The 27,657-nt window shown below is 31.8% G+C and overlaps 1 pseudogene; it reads left to right on the top strand.

Annotated features, from left to right (window-relative positions):
* Positions 1 to 2,096: 2,096 nt before the first annotated feature.
* Positions 2,097 to 27,657, top strand: part of LOC149573092 (receptor homology region, transmembrane domain- and RING domain-containing protein 1-like) — a 31,785-nt pseudogene continuing 6,224 nt past the window's right edge.

Here is a 27,657-nt window from a genome sequence, read left to right as displayed (position 1 = left end):
TTTCTTGAAGGCTTGTCATAATGAGCCTTGTGGAGGTCACTTTACAGCCAAAAGAACAACCTTCAAAATCTTGACAACTGGGTATTATTGGCCAAGCTTACACAAGGATGTAGCCAATATACAAAGAAATGTGACAAGTGGCAACAAATGGGTAGAACCATTAAATTAGATGAAATGACCCTGGAGCCTCAAGTATTTATCACACCCTTTGAAAAATGGGGGATTCACTTTGTAGGACCCATTGAACCTACTTCCTAAGGCAAATCCTACATTCTAGTATGCAAGAAGTACATAACCAAATGGGTAGATGCTAAACCCATGAAACACCCTAGGGATGTCAATGTGACAAAGTTTTTATATGAATCCATCTTTACATGGTTTGGTGTTCCTAGGAAATTGACATTTGATTAGGGGATTCAGTTTACATCAAAAATTAATAACTGCTCTTATGAAGGAGTATACTATCAAACATAGTAAATCATCCCCTTATCATCCTCAGACTAATGCTTAAGTAGAAGTTACTAATAGGGAGTTGGAATCTATTGTCACCAAGACTATAACACTTAATAGGAAGGATTGGGCCACATGCTTTCCTGAAGCTCTCTGGGCTTATAGAACCACTTGGAAGTCCACAACTAGTTTTACTTCCTTCAAACTTGTTAATGAAAAATCAACAGTAATTCCTATAGAATTTGAATATAAAATAGATTGCCTTAGAGCTTGGGATAGGATTGAATATTTCCCAACAGGACTGAATCCTAAATTTAAATGGTCTTGATGAATGGAAAAAAATCTACATTGAACAATACTAAGCTCATTCAACACTAGAGAAAATAGTGGCATGACCGGTTTATTAAACATAAAATCCTGAATCCTGAATTTAAATGGTCTTGATGAATGGAGAAAATCTACATTGAATAATACTAAGCTCATTCAACACTAGAGAAAATAGTGGCATGATCGGTTTATTAAACATAAAATGTTTGTTGTAGGAGATTTGGCACTCCTTGACGACTCAAAGCACCAACATAATCTAGGGAAGTTCCAAATACACTGGTTAGGACCCTATGAGATTTTTTTCATATTTCCAAATGGTGCAATTTAATTATCTACCATTAATCCTATTTTCTTCAAACTACTTTTTAATGGGCATCATCTCAAGCTTTACGATAAACCAGTTAGTCGTGATGAGTTCTTGCAACAATTCCAGCACAATGAGGATATTTTCATTCTTGTAGCCAATGAGTCTAGATCTCCTACCTTAACTCCTAATGCTTCTTGACTCCAATCAGTGCATTCATAATAAACACTTCCATTTTGGAAGTACCTTCTTCACATCCATTTCACTTCAACTTCTCTCTCTTCCATTTTATCATTCCATTCCATCACTCTATCAATTTTGGTGATATTTCTAGAACATCTTTCTTGCAGTAGTTGCCAGGTACCTCCCTCATAACTTTGCATGCATTTTATTCTATTTTATTCATGCTTTGTTGCGATTTGGTATTGTTTATAATTATTCACTCTTACCTATCTTGGCCTGGTGGGACCCATGCCTTACTTTACTTGGGGGAGGAAAATATTTAAATGTTGTTTTTTAAAAATTTCAAAACACATGTACCTTTAAAGTGTATTGAGATGACTAGAAATAAGTGCATATTTAATATCACATGTTGGTGACATGTCCTTTTGCAATTGAATCATTATGAAATTAAGAACATTAGAAGTAGTCACTTAACTTTTAATGCTAGTTTGCAACATGTTCAATTGATGAACCTGTACATGAGCAAAAATTATGAAATTTGAAGCAAGAAGGATATTATGAGATATGGTACATTAAAATCCCCAAGTAGACACCATTTTTTGAAACACTAGGGCCAGTGTTGTAAACCTTGATCTACTAAGATTTGAAACATTAGGGTTTTTCCATAATAAAGTTGTAATTAACCATGGGTGGAGGCATACAAAGGAATAAACCTATTGATCATTGAGTTCTTTTGGGAGATATAGTCAACTATGAAATGTTTAGGAGAAGGGGATAGTTGGATTATTGTCTTAGTTTGAATGGATTTGATGAAGAAGTAGGTATTCAATTTATGACCACCTTAAGGGATGGCATTGCAGTGGTTAAAGGTCTAAGAATTGAGTTCTTAGAAGAGGTAACTACCGAGGTCACTGGATTGCCCCAGGAAGGTGAAAAATGGGAGAAAGAGTTTGACCCGAGGACAACTAGGGCACAATTTAGTATACACTAGGACCCACAATTAGACATTGATAAGAAACAAGGTGCTTTGAGGCTATCCTTGCCAATGGAGTCTATTCAATCTACTATGTTTATCATCCAATATTTCAAATGTGGGGTATGTTACAAATACCTGCATGCTCTACATTTTAAAATGTTGACTCACCTACAACATGATTATAGATAGGTAAACCTTCAAAATTTCCTTTTTAACATTATTAAGAAGAAAGCTTCTATAGTGTAGTCAGGAAGTGATTAGTTTGTCTCTCACCATGGTCTAATAAAATTAATTGTAGAAAGAGAATTAAATAAGCAAGCAATTCGATCATGGGATGAATTCTTGTAGTTAAAGGAGGTAGAGCCTAGGTTGGTTAGCCCTTGAGGCTAGGGTGTAGGACAAAGGGAAAGAACACCCACAAGTTTCTATAAAATTTTCCCTAGAATTGAAAATGCTCCTAAAGGATCTCCCTCTAGTCTTAAACCAATTAAGAAGAGGATTTACAAGATTGAACCCTCCATTGTAAAAAAAGAAGAAGCAAAGAGGTAGAAGTTGTTAGTGCTGCCTCATCATTTATTAAGAATAGGTTTTCCACTGAGAAGGACAAAGGTAAAATGTTGGAACTTGAATAAAAAAGGTTAGAGCAACTAGATGAGGAGAGTAACCTTAATAAACCCTTGCACTCTTAGGAGGAGAAAGATCTAGAAAAACCTCTTGAAGCATTTGTGGTAGAAACACCTATAAGTAGGAGGAAATGAAAGAATCCTCCATGCTTATCAACACCACCCACAAGGTGAGGTGTGAGACTCTTTGAGAGTAGAGTTACAAAAGCCTCTATTCCCATAGTTACCCCTAAATGTCTAAAAGTGAAAAGGAGTCCTCTCATGAGGAAAAATTGCAACAAATAGAAGCTAGTGAAACTTAGAGCAAAACCCATAATCTACAACCAGAAGCTATGTAGTATTAATTATGTGCTTATCAAAAATGATAAGGAATATGATGAGCTTGAAATTTTTGAGGAATATGAAGAAAACCTTGCTATGCAAGACATTAGTGAAAATTCTATAGAACTCCCTTCAAAGGATTATCTAGAATTCAGACATGAAATTGTTAAAGATGTATTAGAAAAATTGGATCAAGAAGGGTTAGATACATTAAGTACAACAACCATAGAATATAATAAGGAATAAAAGGAGGTAACAAATATTATCATAAGAATAAGATGGTTCTCCACACTACAAAATCTCAAAAAAAATTAGTAGTTGGCACCAAATGGATATACCTCTTTAATCATGAGCCATTACCACCACCAAACCTGTCTACACCCTTGTCTATAGGAATTAATTTGTTTGAACAGCTATTATTGATGAGAAAAATTACCAATTATTGATGAGTATAATTACCAGTTGAAACAAAGTTTAGATCAGAATGAAGTTCTAAAAAGAAGAATTGAGCAAATTATAGGATTGATTCTTGAATTAATGGAATGTAGGCCACCATCACCCATATATAATTTATTTTTGAAAGAACAATTTGCAAATTATAAATTGACTCAATTTGTGGAAGGTCTTAACCCCTCTATCTCTACCCCACATGAGTTTCATGATGCATTTTGATTTGTTCCTATGGATTTGAAAAATTTATTGTGTGAATTGTATCTTCACAATCTAGTAGTGCCTAATGACACTGATTGGAACCCGATCTTACATGTAGGAGATGTACAGTTAAGGGAAGCAATGTCTTGGATACATAATGAAATAAGTAGAGAACATCAAATTGCACCCTATAGGGAGAATGAGATGACAAAACCCTTGTTCATGAGATCAAAAGTTCAACATTCTAGATAGACATATTTAGATTAGATCTAATTTTGGGAAATCTTGTAGGACTTGGTAAGGTGAGTACAGTCAGAGAATAGACAATCATAGATTGGGAATAACACTTATCTCAAAATGTTGAGACAACAATCATTGCCTCAAGGTAGTGATGGTTAGAATGCCACATGATTTAAAAATAAGAGAACTCCAGTCTCCACAAAACTTGAATCTTGCTATAATAAGGATTCCTTGGTTTATTGACTTGGAGGAAATTAGTGCAAACATTGGTTGCCATTAAGGTATTAACCCCTAGTTCTCCTACAACCACTACTAGAAGTAAATGACAATGAAAAAGATCATGACATGACTGCTAAAGTTTGGCACTAGAAGAGGCTCAAAAAAAAATATGGTTACTTCGATTATGTGAAGGATGAGCTAGGTGAAAGGACACCTAGTGACTAGAGAATGCAGGCCTGAATATGGAACTTTATGATTGTTGGAGACCAAAAATAGATCAGTTGGGGGGAATGATGAGCCTCTAAAAGGCCATTATTTTGAGAACCTTATATCTTATTTTTGGATAATTATTTTGCAAGAAACATTTTATGACTCTATGGTTTAAGCAAAAGAACTTATGTTTTTATGAATATACTATCTATATGTTAAGACATGAAGATTGAAGTATAGATTGTTTAGATATGTTGTGTTCGCTTGAATCTATGGATTTCTATGGTTTAATGAAAGAATATTACATGTTGATAAATATTTTCTCATCCATGCTATGTTTGGGTAGGTTCCTTCCTACAGTTGTATGATTTGCAAGAGTGATAATTTGAACAATATACCTTTTATAACATTGATGATAAAATAAATATATGAATGTAGATGTTGTTGCATTTAATATTTTGTAGGTTTTTTTTGTGCACATTCAAGTCAACATTTCAATGCTAAGTCAAAGCCAACCAGATGATTGATGAATCACCACACACACATATTATTGTGCAATTTCTAATATGGAAGCACATGAATATAGTTTCCTCAACCTACTATATTCTTGGAGGAGTTAAAATATATTTAATGATATTTTTATTGTGAACTTTATGATCTGTAATTGATCCTTGTTGATGGAGTGATTGTAGGACTAGGAAGTCATTGTCGCTTTCCTTAAAATAATTTCTATTGTAACCTTGAAAGGAGATTTTTCCTAGTTTTAACTTGAAAGAAGATAGATTGTTCTGTTTAGCAGTGTGTAATCTTGTTTTCAAAGGTAATCTCTTATTATGAATGAATAGAATAAAGAGTTCAAGTTTCCACCTTTAGACTTGATTATTTTTTTTGTTCACTCATCCAAGGAGGCCCACTTGGTGAGTGAACCACTTTGTTAGAATATATTTTATTTCTTTGATTATTTCTTTGCAAAGTAGACTTCTACTATTCCTACAACCATTGATAATAGAACCATTGAATTGTTCCTACAACATAGATGCATAAATATATTTACTGTTTACAACATTACTCTAAGCTTTAAGGCAAAATGTTGTTTCAGTTCCTAGCTTAGTTTCCTTCAACATTTCTTTCCTATTTTAGTTGTAATGACTTAAAGAGGAATCAAAGCATGTAATTTTTAGTCACCCTCTCAAGCTTATGCTCCTAGGTTGACAAATAAAATGAATTTAGTATGTTATTCTTAGGAAAAATACATGATTCTATCTAGTCATGGAGTCAATGTAGAAGGATTTCCAATCCTTTATTACCAAGACATTTACTTGACCAACCACTTGCATTAACATATTTCTAATAAATATTTATCATTTCCAGATCAATTGTCCTAGTGGTCAGAGAGTGTGAGCTTTCTTGTACTAGATATTGAACTAATGGACATTTGAGACTTATTATTTGGTTTTTGTTATGTATTTTTGTCCCTTTTGCTAATTATTCCTTGTGTAGAAACTATAGGAACATGTTACATCAAGTGTGAGCCTTTTTTTGTTCTAAAATGGATAGATTTGAGACCCTCCTTTGATGGATTCAAATAAAAAAATATTAGTTAAACATGTATAGAAATATCCTCATACCTAGCATGAGACTCTAAACTTGGGAATTGATTAATATCTCAAGATATGTACAAAATAATTTTTGAAGTTCATCATTTTTTTATAGAACAAAAAATCATGATAATTGGATTGGAAATGATAGTGGCATAAACTCATTGGCAAGCTAATAGTTGTAAAAATATTTAAAATCAAGTTTGGTGTTTGCATAGAAGTAGAAAAGTATTTAATAATATAATTAATACCTACAAAACATAAATATAACACCCTATTAGGATTTTTTTTTAATAAGTAATGTGATTAGCTGCATAAAAATTGGTTTTAATGCTAGACTGTAACATCCAATGTCAAAAAGTTGAAGGGGAGCTCTCAATTAGTTTAATGATTGAAATTTAAGTTAGCATATTCATCCCTCCAACCCAAAATTTGGATTCAATGAATATTCACCTACAATGTACTGAATTTGAGCATCATTCACTGGAAAGGACCCTGCATGACTTCGTGGTGATTTTTCAGTGGATGAGGACAAAAACTTTGAACCTATAGTGAATGACTAGTGATGCTATTGAATTTCAAATGATTCTATCTTATTCATGTTGTGTTTAGTTTCTGATCACAAGTATCTCTTATTATTTTGACAACCTATTTGATATAGAAACAAGTATGAGGTAGTCATCAAAATCCAACACAATTTGGCTAAGCGTCAAAATCACGATCAAGTAGTGCTCCTGAGAGTTTTGTCTATGGGGTTGGGTGGGTAGATACCAAAGAGTGTCTAGGTCAAGAGGCATGCAAGATTACTTAAGGATCACATGATTAAGGATTGTAGCTTAGTGACTTTACAAACTCATCATTCCAAGAGGGCCTCAGTTTTGAGAAAAAGAGAAACCCAATCTGCTCAATTTATTAATTTTTTTAATATATGCATGGTTACATGCCCTTTCTCTTCTAGGTTAAATGTATTCCAAGAGGGCCTCAGTTTAAAATATGGTTTGGTGATAAAATATTTTAGAAGCTGTGGACACAATTGGGTTTTTTGAAGTCCCCCATGAAGAGGTGACATATGTCACATCAACTTACTTAAAGGGGATATCAAATGTTGAATAAGGTATGATAGTTAGTCAGTTACCTAGATAATTTTTTAAATATCATTTTAGTCTTTGAAATGATTTCTTCTATAGTTGTAAGGAATCATTCTATAGTTACCTATTATTTTTCCTTGATTGCACCTTTCCATATCTGTTAGCAACTCTAATTACCTTTTCTATTTGTTATTGTTGTTTATTATTAGTTTGTTCACTGCTTATTTTCACTTGATTGTTGACTTAAGATTACTTCCTTAGACTTATCAAATGGATATGATTTGATGTCATTTTCCTCTTGAATGTTGATTTCTTCTCTTTTAATGAGTGCTTATGTTGATTGGTTTGATATGAATATTATCTTGCTAAAGAGTAATATTGGTGGATTATTATCCTTATTTTCCTTCTATGCTTTATCTCCATCCAACATATTGATTAGAGATTTTATATCCAAGGGCTTTGAATATTGGAAAAGAAAATATTTTAAGATTGAGAGATTAGAAGAGAAGCAAAAATCTTGCTTTATTTTTATTTTTTGGAGAATGGAGATAGAGAGTGGAATAGAAATTGATTCCTTCAACAAGAATTTTTAGAGTAGAGATGATAGAGTTCCTTTATCTCTTGTGGAAATTGCTGGTAAAGTCATCACTTACAAAGGTAAGATGTCATCTTTCATTTTGAAATCAATATTTCTTGTCAATTTTTATATCTCAAGATTCATGGGTTTTTCTAATGAATTAGTCCTATTGTTGTTCTTTCTCTAGATTATTTAGTTGTGGTAGCATGGAGGGATAAGGAGCCATTGGTAATACAAGATGTTTAGGCTGAGACTCTTTTAATGGTCCTTAATATTCTTATTAGGCTAATAATTATTTAAGCAAGGTTCTAAATCTTGTCTTGACAAAGCTTACATTTCCTAAACCATTTTTTTTCATTTTGTTTTTTCCTAGTCCATTATTTCCTTTTGTTATAGGTTTTTTAAAGCAATTCATGATAAATAGATTAATTAGTTCTTTGTTACATTTATGGATTGGCACCACTTTCCCCATTACTAGGAATACTTAATTATAGATCATTGATAAAAACTTTCTTTTCATGTGCCTTATTTTTATCAAATTCCTATTTTTATGTTGTTTGTATACTAAGGTTCAATAAATGTCAACTTTAGGTGTAATGAACACTTTTAGCACCCACTTGAGCATAAGGGAGAGGAAATATTTGATCCTTTGACACTTCCATATGTTAAAAAGTGAGTATTTCAATTGATTGTGTTTCATAGTTTTTAATAGATGCAATTTTTTAATGGGGTTTGATGTTTTTATTTAATGCAAAGGTCTATTTTCTTGACATAAATTGCATAATCATTTGTATCTTTTTTTTGAGAAGTTAGCACAAGAAATAATAATTGTGTGTGGCCAAAGTGCTTCAAATTATATTTTATAAGTGTCTATCACTACAATAATTTAGAGAAGTGTAATTGACATAAAATATAATTATAAATTTAGTGTTGTTGAATTATTATTGATAAAGATTTAGATTATTGTTTTTCATAATAACTAAAATTTGTGTTCTTTTAGAAGATTATATCATGTTATAGTGACCATGATCATGGTAGATCTAATGCTAGGAAGACAAATTTGTCATTTTTTTACATTGTTCTTTAAAGGGTACTAGCTCAATGGAAGAGCACTTGCTTTATAAGTAGGATGATGGTGGTTCAATTTCATCATGCCCTAATATGACTAAATTAATGATTAAATAAAATACCAAATAAATTGTCAAATATATTACCAAATATATTACCAAATATACTACCAAATTAACTACCAAATCAACTATTAAATCAACGACCAAATATACTACCCAAAAATACCAAATATACTACCAAATAAATGACCAAAATTACCATATAAACTACCAAATGACAACAATAAACAACTAAATCAATGACCTAATCAATGATTAAAATAGTTTAGTCATAAATTTGGTTGGGAGATAAATGTTTGGCAATAAACTACCATTGGTCATGTGATCAAATTTAGTCACATATCTACAATTTTTAGTAGTTTATTTAGTAATAAATTTTTGTTTTTGTACTAGTGAAATGATATCACATTTCTTGGAGTCTAAGAATAGAAAAAATTCTTTCCTCAAAACTATTGCTTGTATGGTCTCTGTCTTTTGCCCATTGGTTAAGTTGCCTATGCTCTTTGTCACTCCATATATGCTTTTGTCCATCATAAGACACTTCATAGAAACAAAAAATAAATATTTTATTTGAAGCTCACCTTTTCAAAGTCTTTTGCAACAAGATGCTTTCTTTGTATATGAAATGTTGTTCTTCTTTATTTGGGCTTCATCCACCATTTTTTTTGTTGTGAAAAGCCTATGTATTGTTTTAATGATTTAGCTTATGTTGGGCATGATTTTTTTCAAAACTTGAACATTCCCACTTCCATAATTTTTATTTTATTATATCTTAGTTAAGAGGCACTAACTACAAATAGTAAAGCATCAACATCTTACCTTTGTAAAGACACTTTCTCATTTAAGATTTTTGAATGAGGACTTCTTTATTTTTTATAAAACTATATGAATACATGCCACTTTTTTCTTCTTAACTAGTATAAATTGAACCTTTTATATTGTCTTTAATATTTGGTATATGGATGGAAGAACATGTGTTTGCTTGGAATAGAATTTGGGTTTATGTTTTACTTGAACATATCTATCTTTTAGTTTAGTCTAGAACATCTTCTTGGACATTGAGTCCACATGACTTTTGAAGGCTTTTTGGGGTATTTTCCTGCATGAGAGCTATTTCATGTCATTGTTCTACATGAAATCCATATCACGGTTTAGCAAGATTCAACCTCATTTGTTTAAAAATCATAAACAAGATGACTATATTTTTGTTTTTCTTACTATTTTATCTTGATATTTTCTTATAAGAACATCTACCATTGCTTGGATAACAATGTTGCATTTCTATTATGTTTTCTAAATTCTTGATGTATAAGATTTCTTGAAATTCCTTAGCTTGTTTACAACTTTTCTTATATATGATAAGGACATTGCCTTTAGCTTTATAAAAAAAAATCTAGAATTTGAATGATTTGTACTAATATTTTTAGAACTTCTATTAGATGGATTTGAACAAGTGTGTAACAAAATTTTTATATGAAGCATTATCTTACACATCTTAGCCTTCCTTATGCAACTACCAAATATGAGGCTTCCATTATGGATTGGAAATCACAAACATTTGTAAGTTATTTGTCTATGTTATCAATGTTGTAATGGCCAAGGGAACCTCTATAGACTCTTGATTATGTGCATAATGGATAGGGTCTTTAGCAAAAAATGTCTTTCTTGGATAAGATGATTTGAGAAAAACAAAACCATTTATTGATAAGTAGGAGATAATTTCCACAGCAAGTCAAATTGCAATATTACTATCAGGATTTAACTGTGTGATTTTTGAGTCAAACTCATTGACCCATGTTTCATGAGTAGTGATTCAACATGAATCTATCCATCATGAGAATAAATGGAACACTTAGCATTCATTAGATCTAGGTGATTCTTAGAGGGGTGAAGCACCAAAACTTCTCAAGAGGTCACCCATCCTAGCACTACTCCAGCCTGAGTGCGCTTAACTACAAAGTTTCCTCCATGGTTAAACCCAAAGCTTGAAACCCCATTTCAAAAAACTTAACCAAGTGTTATGCCTTATGAACCATCCATTATAAATCCCCTTAAGCTCATTAATTGATAAGTAGGAGGTAATTTCCATAGCAAGTCAAATTGTGATATTGCTATCAGGATTTAACTGTGTGATTTTTGAGTCAAACTCATTGACCCATGTTTCATGAGTAGTGATTCAACATGAATCCATATATCATGAAAATAAATGGAACACTTAGCATTCATTAGATCTAGGTGATGCTCATAGGGATGAAGCACTAGGACTTTTTGGGAGGTCACCCATACGAGTACTACTCTAGCCCAAGTGCACTTAACTACAAAGTTTCCTCCATAGTTAAACGCAAAGCTTGCAACCCCATTTGGAAAACCTTCACCAAGTGTTGTGACTTATGAAAAATTCATTAAAAATCCCCTTAAGCTCATCAATTGATAAGTAGGCGATAATTTCATAGCAAGTCAAATTGTGATATTGCTATCAGGATTTAACTGTGTGATTTTTGAATCAAACTCATTGACCCATGTTTCATGAGTAGTGATTCAAAATGAATAAATCTCTCATCAGAATAAATGTGATACTTAGCACTCATTAGATCTAGGTGATGATCATGGGGGTGAAGCACCGGGACTTCCTAGGAGGTCACCCATCCCAGTACTACTCTATCTTGAGCGCACTTAACTATGAAGTTTCCTCCATGGTTAAACCCAAAGCTTGCAACCCCATTTGCAAAACCTTCACCAAGTGTTTTTCCTTATGAACCATTCATTAGAAAGCCCCTGAAACTCATCAATTGATAAGTAGGAGATAATTTCGATAGCAAGTCAAAGTGTGATATTGCTATTAGGAATTAACTGTGTGACTTTTGAGTTAAACTCATTGACCCATGTTTCATGAGTAGTTTTAAAAGATTTTCTTTCATGATTTAAAAGATTTTATTAAAGTCTAATTTAGGTGTATTTATATTTATTTAATTTAATAATAATTATTTAGGAGTTTTTTCATGCCCAAAATTATCTTGAACAAGACACACACTTACACACATTCAATAATAATAATATTTAATTTTATTTCTTGAAAACAATTCAAAAATATTTAAACTAAAATATATTCATAGTATTGAAAAATTATTTCAAATATTACAATCATAATTGGATCCTTACATTAAATTACAAATTACATGAAGATCTACTTCTGATCTTTTACATTACATAACTTTTACATTGTTCATAATAAATCTTCTTAAAATCTCCAACAGAAAAATGAAAAAAATATTCAAAGTTTTTCTTCAACACATATCCATTTAAAAAACCTGTACAAAACAACCTTGTAAACCATGGAGAGCTCACTTTTTAGCCTAGGTCTCTAAGAGACCATCCGCCGAGCTTGGAGAACAAGGACCAACTAGGTAACAATCAATCACACATATAAATCAACATTACAAGATACACCATTTAACACCCTTTTTGACTTTACACAATAGGTTACTAGAGGAACCAATAGAATGGGTGAAGGTGTGCCTAAAACCCCAAGGAGAAGCCAAATATAGAAAACCAAATCTACCTTCACAAGGCATACCAAAATAAATACCATCTCTCACAAAATTTCTCCCCTTATCACCCACAAAGTGCATAATAAAGTACTGGCACATGCAATCCATACTACATGCTTATCCCTCTTCCTTCCAGGGAAGAGACTCTGCACTCAGGGGATAAGCTGCCAAATATAGAAAACCAAATCTACCTTCATAAGGCATACCAGAATAAATACCAACTCTCACAAAATTTCTCCCCTTATCACCCCCAAAGTGCATAACAAAGTACTGGCACATGCAACCCATACTACATGCTTATCCCTCTTCCTTCTAGGGAAGAGACTCTGAACTTATGGGATATGCCCAACTAACCCCTTCACTTGAAGGCCACTTCTTCCCTCCCAAGGGTGAGTGATTTCCTTCCACACCTATAACATCACACTCTCAAAATCAAATGAAAATAAGGCAATAGATATTCATCCACACCCAATAATACAACATGGACAATGAACAACACACATATGCATCTATAGAGAAATTTACACATCTTTTATTTAGAAAAATAATACAACACATAATTTACAAAACATGGCAAAAGATCCAACCTTTCTTGAAGCTATGGTAAATGACCCAATTTGAGAAGAGCTCTCTATCCTTCCTTTATCCAATCTCCAAAATAAAAAATCTCTAAAAACTAGAGAGTGGGTGAATGCCCAACCTATTTTCCAATTTTCCTCTAAAAGATAAACATTCCTCATTTTTCTTCATCATAAAAGAGAACAAACACTTCAACTCCACCTAAGTTTCCCTATTTGGTTGGAATTATCAACTCACTAGAGATAAGGTAGGAATTTTGCTTAAAAATTCTTCCATTTTCGCAATACTTAAGAAATGGGAATTTAAAAGTGTTAGAAAAGAGATTTTAACACCATTAAAGCCAAAATTAAAGCCCTATCATATAGTACTAACATGTAGGTAACTTAATTTCACTAAAAGAACACCCTAAGACTCAAACAAAGCCCTCTAAAGTCACCCTAAACTTGAAATTCGAAATTTAATTTGATTAAAACCTTCATAAGATATTTTTAGCAAGGGGATGAAAACTTAAAAATTTCTAACTAGTTAGGAATAATTTTGGGTGTCTTTTGCCAATGACTCAACCTGACTTGCCATTTAAACACATAACAATACAACTGTCAAGTGACACTATAAATATACATTTAACATTACGAATGGCAAATCAATTTTCACAAAAAGTAATCTAATCCAAGATATCCATTAATATTACATTCACAAAGTAAAATACTTAACAACGAGGTTAAGATCTCTTTATTAGATCTTAGCTTGGCAACCTCAATTAATACAAAGGTATAGTCTTGGTTCTCTAGTTTATCATGGATATTTCCTGCACATTCAAACCACATATAAGTAGTCCAAGATAAATATAACATATGCACATATAAATCCTTAATTAATTTTATATTCATAATTGTATCAAAACATAAAGAATTTCTCAATTGAATAATATTTTTCCATTTCTAACCATTGTGCATATGTAATACTACCATTATTGAACTAAACATGATATGGCTCTTTTGCAACATTTTATGACATATATATATATATATATATATATATATATATATATATATATATATATAAAGTCCATCTAACATTTATATTAAAACATAATTTCCAACTCATTAATACAATAACCAACCAAGTACATGAATGCAACTAATCATCAAGCATCATAAATAAGTTCTAACATTATAAACGATTACCATAGAATAAAGTATCCCATAGTATCAAATAGTCTAAGTAACAGTCCAAAATAGTCCAACATATAACAAGGTCTCAAAATATAAAGTATTTGCAATGCAAAATATAAAGTATCTAAAAATAAAATAAACTGCTATGATATGCTATGATGGGCTAGGGTGAGGCCTCACAAGTTTTATTTTAATAATAAACTCTAAATAATATTATTAGTTAAATTAATAAATATTATATTAAAAAATATCTTGTAATTAATTAGAGAGAAAATATGAATTTAATAAAGTTTATTTTAATTAAATTGCATAAAGCTTAAGCATGAAATTAAAATATAATAAATTAATTAAAGAGAGAGAAAATTATTTAATAAAGATATTAATTAAATTGCATAAAGGTTGTGCATGAAATTTAAAATATAATAAAATAATAAAAGATAAAGATCAATGAGTATTCTCATGTGATTTCACAATCAAAGCCCTAAATTTAGGGGAGAATGCCTTACCAGAGATCTAGAGCTCATTTTGCAAGAACTGGGTTTTGGAGGAGCAATTTTATGAGAAGTGTTTCCAAAAGGAAAGGGAATTACTTGCGGGCTTCGTGTATTGTCATATTAGCATCAGATTCAGGTAGAATCTTGTGAGTTATCTGCACAATAGTTTTCCATTCTTTAATTTCCTATCTTCTTCGTGTCTAGTTAAATCTATTTTCAAAATTTTAATTTGGGTTGAAACCCTTGTGTATGAATTGGTTTGTTCTTCATTTTTAGAAACCTCTATAAATGGATGGAAGAATTGAAACTCTTCCTTGATAGATTTTATGCATTTGTAGTTTGATCACTTGAATTTAGATTAGAGTTAAAAAAAAAGAATACCAGTAATGGAATTGCTATTTTTGATTGATTGTCTATTTCTCTCCTATCAGACCAGTTAAGAAAACCTTTAAAAATATAAATATATATTTATACCACCGTAATAATATAATAGTATGGTAATAATAATATTTTTAAAATATGATTATGTACTGTATATTGCCTCAAAAATCAAGCAAATTACAATTTGGTGGGGGACTGTATGTTTTTATTTATTTATAATATATATAATTTGAAAAGAGGAATCGGGGCAATAACCTCCCCATCATCCTTTTCATAGACCTTTCACTACCATTGCGAAGGTAGCCAGGGTTACTGGTAGTGACTGTAATCACTACGGTAGCCAAGGCTGCTTAAGCAATGACACTGCAAAAGGCAACTTGGCTGAATGAGCCTTAAACATATTTCTTAAGGTAGTTATTATTATTATGAAATTTATTTATTTTATGTTTATAATATATGTTATTTAAATTATTAAATGATAATAATTATTAAATATTCTATTAAGTATTAAATGTTATAATATTATTGTATTATTAATAATTACTATTTTATTAATACATTAATAATTGGTTATTAATAATTTAATATAAATTATTTTATTGATAAATAAATTATTATGATTGTTTTAGATTAAGGCAAAAATAAATTTTGAAGGGACCCAAAACCCTTTACAAAAAACTAAAGATAAGCATTAAGCACCACCAGGTTTTATAAGGACCTGAAACCTAAAGTTTTAAATAAAGAAACCAAGTTTTATAGGGACCTGAAACCAAAAGTTTAAACCATAAAAAGTAGCCAGGTTTTTCAAGGACTTGGAACTTAAAGTTTTAAACAAGATGGAAAACAAAAACCAAAAACCAAAAAAACCACCTAGACCAACAACTGACACATTAGCTCCACAACCAACACCTACAATAGCTCTTTGATGATGTTCACCACCTCTTTACTTGCTTCTGTAGTACTTTGGATAATGTCAGCCAAAGCTAAAATAGGAGCCTCAAGAGCCTCAGTGACCTTTTTCCTCATACTCTACCTAGTTCTCTTATTAGGTCCTCCTAGACTCCCCATGCAAACATTACTAGGAGACATTATCTACTCATTACTCTTCTTACCTAGACTGGCTATCGCAACATGTAGACTAGAAGTGATTTGTTCCATTCTTTGACCACTTTCCTTAATCAAGTAATGAAGCTCCTAATTCATTGAGCTTTTCAAGGATGTTACCAATTTGTATTTCCATCTTAGCTCTCATGGTGTGTTCAATGTCTAACTCTTTCTACATAATCCCCATTTTCTTCTTAAGGGCCATAGTTTCATTATAAAGCCAAGAATTGCCTTGAAGGGAAGCCTCCACTTTAAGCTGAGTAGTGTGAAGAAAGGATAGTTTCACTTCTTGAGAATCATCCCTACCATCTAAAACAACTCTAAGCTCAAAGTCAATAATAGTAGTAATAGTATTGATTTGGATATTAGTATTGATATCTTGCTTCTCCAACCTCTCCTCTTTTTCCTCTTTACTATGGCTATTGTCCTTAACAACAAGGTCTTTATCCTCAATTTCCTTATCAGTATCCTCCATTTTCTCCCCCTTGATATTCCTCTTCAGGTGGGAAGGGTGATCACTCTATTTGTCTTCATCCTCCCTGAGGGCTTCTGACCCAAAATTTGAGTCAATAATTATATACTTGCTTCCTTCCACCTTATCTTTACCAGTCGACACCCCTTTGCTCCCAGAATATCCATCCAGGTTGGAGCTAACTTACCCCATTTCCATCTTGTCATCATTGTCAAAATTCTTAGATTCTATGATTTCCTCCATGTTTTTCTTATTCCTCTCCCATTTGTAAATCTTCTTTCTATCTCTAGTAACTTCCTCACTTTTAACCTTAATTCTCTTAGAATAAGGATCATTGCTAGACCCTTTCCTCTCCTCTAAAAATAGAGAGGGCTTAATGGCCTTACTTTTATAGAATTTTTCAATAAGTAATATTAAACCTTCATGAAGCATAGGACATGAATCTTTCTTCCTATGAGCATAGAGGCTTTGAAGTAGAGAATACTTCAGATAAAATGAAAAGGAATCCTATCTTTGTGCCTAAAATGATTTAGGAAAATGAAGTGAAATTTATGGAATCTCTTTGCCCTACCATCAAGAATAAAATACTCATAGATACATAACAACACATCCCTCCAGATGACCTTATTTTGTTTCAGGTCATAGAAGTCACCATTTTTCTTCAATTTTTTCTCTTTAGCTTCTGTCTTTAAGAATTTCTAAAAGCTATGTTTGAGATACTAGTCTCCTTACTAAATTTTATCCCTTCCATAGGAAGCCCATAAGCTCAAAAATAAATTCTTCAGTCAAGTTCACCATGACCCCATTCAAAGTGACTCTTTCTTCAAACCAATTTTTGAAGAAGGTCTTTGTAATGTGAGGTTTATACCCATGGAGTCTCTCAATGTAGGTCATCACTTTCCCCTTTTGCAAAATCTCCCACACAGAAACATTTGCCTTCCCTTCCTTGCAATCGCTCAATTTTTGCTTTCTAGGTTCCCCTCCCATCTCAAATTCTTATTTTCCCCTACAATTCACTTGAGAAACAGAAACTAGAAAAAAGAGTAATTTTTTTATGATTACTAAGGAGCTATTAAACTTACTTACACATCATATGTAAGTAATAATAGCACCAAAGTACTTCCTAGGAAACTCAAACTGTCCTCTATAATCCCATCACTCCCCTTAATAAATTTTCCAATCTTAGGAAATCTTTCCTTCTCTAGCATGTGTCTTGTCATAATTAACTATCATCATTAGCTTCACTTCCTTGCATAGTTCACATTGCCACCTCAACTTACTTTCCCTATAAATAGCTTGGTTGGAAATCCAATCAACAACTAAATTACCCTCCCAAAAATATGAGAAAATAATACATTATCAAATTTATTAATAAGGTTTTTGATTTCCACTATATTTCCCTCAACAGTCCAAGTAACTGGGCTTTTGTTATTAAACATATTAATAATTTTGAGCGAATCTCCTTCCAACCAAAGATTATGATAACTAGAATCCATTGCCAACCTCATAGTATACAAAGTAGCCATAGCCTCTTCTTTATGGCTAGTAGAAATCCCTATAGGAATGATAATAACATCAACAATTCTACTAGTATAGTCCCTTAGAACCCTTTCACAACTAGCTTTACCAAGATTACTTTTAGTAGCACCATCAAAATTACCTTTTATCCAACCCATAGGAGGAGAATCTCATTTAGCACTTTGCATCTTATCATGAATTTTAGTTTTATTTCCTTTAGTCTTCATAGGATTATTGATTTGGATTTCATCACTTAGTTTTCTATGAGAATTAAAGTTTTCGTTGATAGACCTGCTAATATTATGACCAAGAATCCACTCAAGAATTTCTTTGTCTCTAAAAATTCTATTATTTATTTCTTTCTAGATTCCCCACTAGAGAAGGGGTAGAGAAATTTTCCACAAAAAATTGATATTAGCATCCTTTGAAGGACATTTCCAACTCTGGAAACATTGATCAATTATGCTAAACCCAATCTAATTTCTAGTAGAGAAGGATATAAATCCATACTTTTTGACTGTACCTACAATTTAAGAAAAGGTGGTTCCTATCTTCAGATTCCCTTTTGCATAGGCAACATTTGTTGACCACATAAACCCCTCTTTTTTTTATATTGTCCAAAGTTAAGATTTTGTTTTGAAGCAAGATCCAAAAAGAATGTTATTTTTGGGAGTAAGACCTTTAATCCAAGATTTAATCCATAAAGGTCTAATTCCCTTTTCCTCAGTTCTAAAAATAGAAGAGACTTTAAAACAACCTCTTGGTTCAATCCCCCAAACCATTTTATCTTCAATATGAGGATAAAGGCTAAAAGAATGCAAGATTACCTGGATACTGGTAAAAACCATTTTACTTTAAGCAAGATACCAATAATTATTAGTCCAATCATTCTCTATTAAAATACCAAAACTTTATTTACATCTATCAACAAGTGTTCTATCCTCAAAATCCTCAATCAGAGGATAATCCAAAAGCTACACATCATCTCAAAACTAGATCTTATGCCCATTGCCCACTTTCTAGATGCATCCCTTGATTAAAATATTTTTGGCTCCCTGAACAACACCCTAAATAGTAGAAGAAGACCAAAAATTAGGATAAGATAGAAAATTAGGAAAAGAAGGAGCAGTAAAGAGGTATTTATGTTTCCAAATAGAACTTCACTCCTTATTGTCATGATAAACTCTCCAACCCTACTTAGTAAGTAAAGCTTTATCCATACTCCTAATAGACCAGATGCCCAATCCACCATCCAATTTAGGCTTACAAATTTTTTCCCAAGAAAATAAAGCTATTCTCTTCTTCTCCTTAGATCTAGACCAAAGGAAATTCCTTTGCACTTTGTCAATGGTATCAACATATTTATCTGGAATCCTGAAGAGAATCAAAGCATAAGTAGGGATACTTTAGAGGCAAGCCTTAACAAGAGTGACTTTACTAGCTTGACTTGGTAAATTACCTTTCCAACTTGCCAATTTCTTGTTGAATTTCTTAACAAGATCCTCCCAAAAAGAATCTGAAGGATTAGGTCCCAAAGGGAGACCTTGGTATTTACAAGGAAAAGACCCTATAGTACAACCAATGATATTAGAAATCTTACCTTATCTAGAAACAAGGGTATTAATAAGATACAAGGAGCTCTTATTCTAATTAATCAATTGACCAGAAGCAAAAGAATAGAGATTAAGGTCCTTTTTGAGTTTCCTTGCCTCCCTAAACTAAGATTTACCTAGAAAATAGTATCATCCAAAAATTATTCATGAGAAAAAATAAGATGATGAGAAGAAGATCTTGAGCCTTTAATTTCCCTTGAAGAGACTGATTTCCAAATATATCTACCCAAAAAATCAGCCATTATAGTGAAGATGGTTGGAGATTTAAGGATCTCCCTATCTCAACCCCCTTGTCAATTTCAAGAAAGCAGAACAATGCCTGTTAACTAGAACAACAACCGTAGTAGTAGAGAACATCTGCATAATAAGCTTAACCACATTGACACTAAAACCAAAAGATAATAAGATCTTATGAAGAAAGGACCATTCTACTCTATCACAGGCTTTAGCAATATCATCTTTTATAATAAACCCCTAATTATTAGAGAGAGATAAAGATAGATATTCTCATGCACAAAGATAATAGAGTTAAGGATTTGTCTACTAGGAATAAAACCTTTCCATTGCTCTGAAATAAGAGAAGGAAGCATATGTAACAATCTCAAAGTTAGGACTTTAGAAATAATTTTATAAATCAAATTGCAAAGACTGATAGGCCTGAACTAATTTGGGGAATCAACACCAATCTTCTTAGGAATGAGACATAGGAAAGTAGAATTAATTTCCTTCAACATTCTTTTAGCCCCAAAGAATTATTCAATAGTATCACAAACATCTTTATCAACTAGATTCTATTCTTGCTAAAAAAACAACATGGGAAAACCATCCAGCCCTGGTGACTTGTCCCCTCCTAATGAGAATTTTTTTTTTATAAATTTCCTCTTCCTTAGGAATAACACACAACAATCTTCAGAAATCAAAGAAGGAATAATATCCAATAACTCAGCTTGATTAGTCAAATCAATTCTAGGATCTGAGGACATCAAAGAAGAGAAAAAGGAAATGATTTCCTCTAAAATTTCCTTTTCATCAGTTAACTTAGTTCTTCCTTTATTAAGACTTTAAATTTGAGTTTTGGCTCTATGTTTTAAAGTTGACAAATGAAAAAATTTCATATTTTTGTCACCTTCATCTAACCAAATAGATCTAGATCTCTACCTCCAATAAATCTCTTCTTTGGTGACAATATCATGATACTCCACCATCTTCTCATTTTCTTCCATCACCAAATCCATAGAGTAAAAATCCTATTTAATCTTAGATTTTCTATCAAAGATGTTCCCAAAAAATCTTTTGTTCCATAACTTAACTTTCCTTTTAACATTTCTGAGTTTGGAAGCCACTTGAAATAGAGTAATTCCTTCAATATTTATATTCCACCATTCAGCCAATCAATCCTCAAATTATGGATGCTACATCCACATTTTCTCAAATCTAAATGGAAAATTCTTTCTATTTTGAATAGCCTTGGCTCTAAAAATCAAAGGAAAATGGTCTGAACCAATCTTTTGGATAGCTTTAGATTATACAAAAAATCTTTAGTCCAATCTAGTGATATTAGAACTCTATTGAGGTGAGCTTATATATAATCACATTATCAACCCTTTTGTTACTCTAAGTGAAATCAATCCCAAGAAGATCTAAATCCATTAATCCTTGTTTATAAAATCCATAAAATCTATTCTACCATTCAGTTGACTAGAATTTCCCCCTTTTTTTCATACTCATAAAGTGGAACATTAAAATCCCCCAAAAAGATCCATCTACCATAGTAGTCATTATTCTTAATGTTAGATAAAGTAGCTCACAACCTTTTTCTAGCACTCTTGATGTTAGGTGCATACACATTCACAATCTACCATTCATTATTTAGAGAAAGACTCTTTATCTTAACCACCATAAAATGCTTATTAGCATTCAACAAAGTACCTAGGAACAAGGAGTACTTCCACATTATCATTGTTCCTCCTAAGGCTCCTTCTGAACTACTAGCCATAATACAATAGTTATTAAAAGATTTAAGCTTTTTCACTTTCTCTTTATCCATTTTGGTTTCTTTAAGCACTAAAATATCTAGTTTTTTCTCTCTAACAAAATTTCAAACAATATCTAACTTATGAATACTGTTCAACTCCACAATATTCCAAGTCATAATATTCATCATAACTTTTTAGAGGTAAAATCAAGAATAGTTGCCTATTTCCCATCAAAAATATCCTGTAAACTTTCACTTTCTTTGGTTTTTTTAGATGTTTTCCTTTTAGGTTTCTCTGGAGTACGAACATTCAATTTCAATTTTGGAAGGTGAATTTCTTAGTTACTACTTTGAGTCTCAACTCCTTTAGATAAAATGTTACCTTTCTTCTCTATTTTCTTTCTTTGACTCTATTTCTATTTGGGTTCTTTCTTATCTGAAATCACATCCATTCCTTTGGATTCAAGGACTCTCTCAATGGATATAATCTCTTGGCAAAGGGGAGGCAATTGAATATAAGATTCAACAAACTAAATATTCTCTAAAGCTAGAGTATGACTCCTTTCCTCAAGAATTTCTCCTTCCTTTGTCTCTTCTAATTCTTCTAAATCTTCCCATTCTAGCTCTTTTTATTATTATAAATAACCATCTGATTCATTGGATCTACATCTTTCTCTTTTTCTTGCACACTTGAAGTCTCCTCTACTTCCATCTTCATTCTTGAATCTTGATTATCTAGGATATCTTTACCTTCAATCACCTTCTCAGGCATCACTTTAGGTTTCCATACCCTTTTCTAGATCTTAGTTTCTTTATTTTTTTTCCACATTTATCAACTTAGGTTGATTTTTAATTTCAAAGGAAAACTCTTCACTTAGTGGCCCTAGTTCTTACAAACAAAAAAAGCATTTGGAAGATCTTCAATGATTATCTATTCCATCCTTTTACCAGGTTTTGAATTCAATTCCACCTTTTGGGGAAGGTTCTTCAAATGAGAAACTTTCACATAGATTCTAGCACAATTATTATTATTGTTAACAATTTAGTGATTATTGATTTAAATTTTAATAATATTTAATTAAATTTTTTAATTAATTAATTATTAAAAATGTATTTATATAGTAAATTGCGAAATGAAAATATGGGAAAATTGGTAATCTCAGATTTTACATGATGATGTAGTTATGAAAATGATTTCTACTATTAAAAGAAATTTATTACATCTTTTGATAACTAAAAAAACCTTAGCTATTATGGCACTTTGTATATGAGAAAACGTGAACCTATTTGTGAAGGTCAAACTTGTGTGATTTCAAACCAAACAAAATTATGAATCTATACTTGTTATGATATATAATTTCTTTGGTGTTAGATTTGGGGTTGTAATTGAAACCTTACCAAACTACAATACTTTGAGAAAATGAAAACATGAACCCAGTTTGAGATTGAAAATTCTAGAAACAATAATACTTGGAAAAGAAAATTGAAAACCCTGGTTTTTATTAAATCTTTGTGTTTTGAAAATGAAAATGAGAATTTGGAAATATATAGTGAAAAATAAACTTGTGTATGTTCCAAAACCTAATGAATTATGAAATCTACCATTTTATGTACTTTATTTAATGTGTGGTTTATTGTTATGGGTTTTGGGTGTTGACTTAGCTTTGACCAAATTAGGATGTTTACCAGAGGCTTGGGAGTTTTCTTTTGTGATGATGTTATGGATTGTTTTGGTTATGATATTTTATACCCAACCATGGTGATGTGTCATGTGTTCTCTATGCTAATTTTATCAGATGTTTTGTTATTGCTTTTAGTTTCTCCCGTGTATAACTGAGGTGGATGATGTGTCTTTTTTGATATAACCTTAGAGTCTTCTATCAATTATCCTTGATTACTTCCTAATTGCTTGTATAGGACTGAGGTGATTAAAAGATTTTTTTTTGATGATGTCATGTTATGACATGGATTTGGTTCATATCTACTTGATTTTGGATCAGTCCTATTAGGATGATCATATTGGTGGAATCTGTGATTATGATTAGTAATATATTAGGTACGTTCCAGTTGCTTGTTTAAGAATTGATGTGTGGTTTATGATCATTTGAGATATTTTTCTTATACTAAGCTTAGGGTAGGTTATTTGTATGTCATGTTGAGAAGTGTCTTGCAATGGAGGCCGAGGCCCTAAAGAGGCTGGTGGGTAATCCATTATAGGTTATTTTAATAAGTGATAACATTTCATTACATGGGTTTAAAATGAATTAATAAGATATCAATACCACATAAATTCACTAGGGGGTCTTGAGTATTAAAAGAATGTCAGGATAACCTTAGAGCTAACTTGTTATTATGCCTTGTCTACATGAAATGATACTAATTTTGCATAGAGACACTAGGGGGTTTAGAGTCTGTAGTGGCTACCAGGTTAACCTTAGAGTTGGCTCATGCAATGAAACTTGCCCACCTGAATAGTAGATTTCCAACATGTCCTTTTTGCCTCTAGGAGTAGTTGTTACTTGTGTCTTGGCACCCTTTGAGATGGTTTTTTTTCAATTGATTCCTTCTACCTAGATGTTGGTTTTGACTTTTGAGTTTATTATCTTGTTTGGGACTTGAGACTATCTCCTTAGTGTGGTGGGAGTGGACCTTTAGGTTCCACGAGGTTGGGTGGTAGTGAATTTTCTTATACCATTGGATGTTGCAAATGTTCCTTTCTATTTGATCTTTTATTTCTATGATAGATGGTTATACTCTAAGTGTATTGTATTTGATTTCATAGATCTTATGAGATGATGTAATCTATTTCATGATGTATATTATTTCAGCGATTTTGATTATTTCCAAGTGGCATTCAAGATAATTGTATATTATTTAAATGGATTTGTACTTGTTATTATTCTTTAATGTTGATGTGTTTTATTGGTTTTAGTTTTAATTAAACTTAAGAGTGATTCAATGTCATGGGACCCTTAAGAATTATAATCTATTTTGTGGTTTGTGTTTATGTGTATATTATTGCTTTTGCTATTTTTATTTATGTTGTTGTTAAGTTACTATCTTTAAATTTTTTTTTTTAAAACTTAGTGAAACTTTAGGTTAATTTCTTTTGGGTTCCTTAGCAGGGCATTATAATTATGATGAAATTGGTATTGCAGCCGACTCCAGTAAGTTGTGATTTAGATTAGTATATATGGAAAGAATTGTATCATATCTAAATGTGAAAATAATCATGAGAAGAATAATATGATGAGCAGGAGTGTGAATTATAGAAGGCTACAAGTGGTATAAGAGACAAAAATGATTTATCTATCACAATTAGGTGATCATTGCAATACAAGGAATCTCAACTAGCAAATCAGAGTTGGAGATTAGAGATCAACCACTAGTTCATCCTAATAGGTGCATAAGTCAAATCCTTTAATAGGGTAGACTTAACAATCTTTATCTAAATCACATAACTAAGTGCATACTTCATTGTATGTTTGCAAATCCTTTAACAAGGTGAACCTCATAGTTTTTATTGCTCCTAACAAGGAATATCACTAGCAATGATCAAATTGTAAGCCTTAACAGGTTAAATTTATATTGCATTACTAAATCTTGTGGGTATCATCCCCACCCTAGTTTTACTTTCTAATTAGAAGGTTTTTGGGTCACCATATCTTGTGTTAAAGTGTTATGAATATTTTATTGTTTTCATTCTTTCATGCATACAATTAGATCAAAATATTGAATGAAGGATTAAGTAGTGAAGTAAGATACATATTTTATTGGTTTCTGATTCACTCCTCCCCTCTCAATAACCTTGTCTACCTTATATTTCCAACAATTGGTATGCAAGATTCTTGGTTCTCACATCAAAAGTTTAATAACTTGAGATAAATATCAAAGGCAATAGAGGTATATCTTGTAGTACAAATGAATGACAATATCTATACTAAAGAAAGAAATTTAGATGAAGTTGATGTAACAATCAAAGACCTATTAGAAAAGAATTCCAATCTTCAAGAAGAAGTCATAAAGATAAAAAGAGAGAAAGAAATCTAATCAATTAGATTATGTGAAGTCATGGAAGAAAAAGACACAGCTAAAGAAGAGATAGAAGAAAAGAACAATGAAATTCAACAACTATCCCTTCAACAAGCATACTTTATTGATCAACTCACTAATGTAAATGAAGAGCTTATGAATCTAAGGTAAGAGAATGAAAGAATGTAGAATGGTCTTAGCATTAAAAAGAAAACTAATGGGAGAATGATGAAATATTAGGAAAGCATGAATCAATTGAATGAGCAAAGTCATTATAGACACAAAGGCAAAGCTAGAATATGATACACAAAAGAAGGTGAATCATCTAAGCAAGGAGCTCAAAAGAATAAAATGCCTACTTACAATCATTGTGGTAAGATAGGTCATAAATAAAATAAATGTCAGAGTAATGGAAAAGAAAAATTTAGTGGAAAGTGTTACAATTGCAACAAGCATGGTCATAGAGAAAGTTAATGCATAGAGAAACCTAAGTTTGAAGGAAAGTGTCACAATTGCAAGAAGCAAGGACACAAATGTTCAGAATGCAAAACCAAGAAGTGGAACCCAATAGAACAAATTGTAAAGAAATATTTGGATGGGATTACAACACATGGTGTAGATGTCACTACTGTGGTGAATTTGGGTACATTGGAGATAACTATGTGAAACATCATATGAGGAAAAGAGATACTACAAAGAGATGTTTTATTTGTATAGAACTTGGACATCTTGCCAAGAACTGTATGAACATAGGTAGAATTGAGGATGAAAAGAAAGCCAAAGCTGACAATATCAGAAAACAAATAAGGCAATAATGGGTACCAAAATCTCTACAGAAAGAAAGCCAAAATCATGAAGTAATTGACACCCAAGTCAATGAGTTGGCTGGATCAATCATTTCAATTTAGTTCCCTATGGAGATCACTAGTACTGTGATTCAAAAGAAGTCATCTAACATCAATTCCAACAAACAAGATGGATCCAAATCAGCATTCAAGATGCATAGAGATCATCAAGCATGATGGAAAGCAAGAGATCTTATTGAGCTAGGTCAGGTTGTAAGACCTTACTAAGCAAGCTTGGGTTGCATATTGTTTGTGGTTGCAAAAATATAGTTGGTAGTATCTATAGAATAATGGTGACTCTACTGAGCTGTAGATGCTTCTGAGCATTGAAGACTAAACTGGGTGGAGGATAACTTTTGATCAAGTGAGTATGAAGTACAAAGCATTAATGGTGATAAAAAGGAGTAAATTCTTTAAAAGGAAGAAATTGAATGCATTATTTCACCCCAAATTTCCAAAGCTATTTGTGAAGAGTGAATTTAGATCCCACAAGTGATTTGAGTATTTTTTGTTAAAGAATTATTGAGTTTTTAGAAACCTTATCGAGCATGGCATCTTCAAGAAACAAAATAAAGAAGGGTTATAAAATATTAGTTCATGGAGTGGACTACAAAGCACCTACATTCAAGTTGAGTCCAACGATTATAGAGGTGCTCAACCCTACTGGTGCACAATCTCAAATTCTACCCAAGGTATTACTCTTGTATGACATCTTTTAATTTTACCATTGTTTTATTCAGCAACTTGGAACCCTAGAAATGAATGAGGCATTCAAGGAATTATGTTGATACTACATTGAAACTTGAGCATCAACATTTGGAAACCAAGGGTTTGACACACATTTCACATATGCCAATGGATTTTCAAGTCAAATGGATTAGACTTATCCTAAGCCATGTTTATAATGGGCAATTATGGTTGGATCAACTAATTTAGATTATGAAGAAAATGATTCACAAAATCAATAGACTGCCAATGCTAAACAAAGCTAAGACAACCAAAACACTAGGTTGGGTTAAGTTGG

Source organism: Cupressus sempervirens, chromosome 2 (assembly GCF_028749045.1).
Source record: "Cupressus sempervirens isolate cs-2001-9-10 chromosome 2, ASM2874904v1, whole genome shotgun sequence".
NCBI classification, from domain to species: Eukaryota; Viridiplantae; Streptophyta; class Pinopsida; order Cupressales; family Cupressaceae; genus Cupressus; species Cupressus sempervirens.
This window is presented reverse-complemented; position numbering and strand designations above follow the sequence as displayed.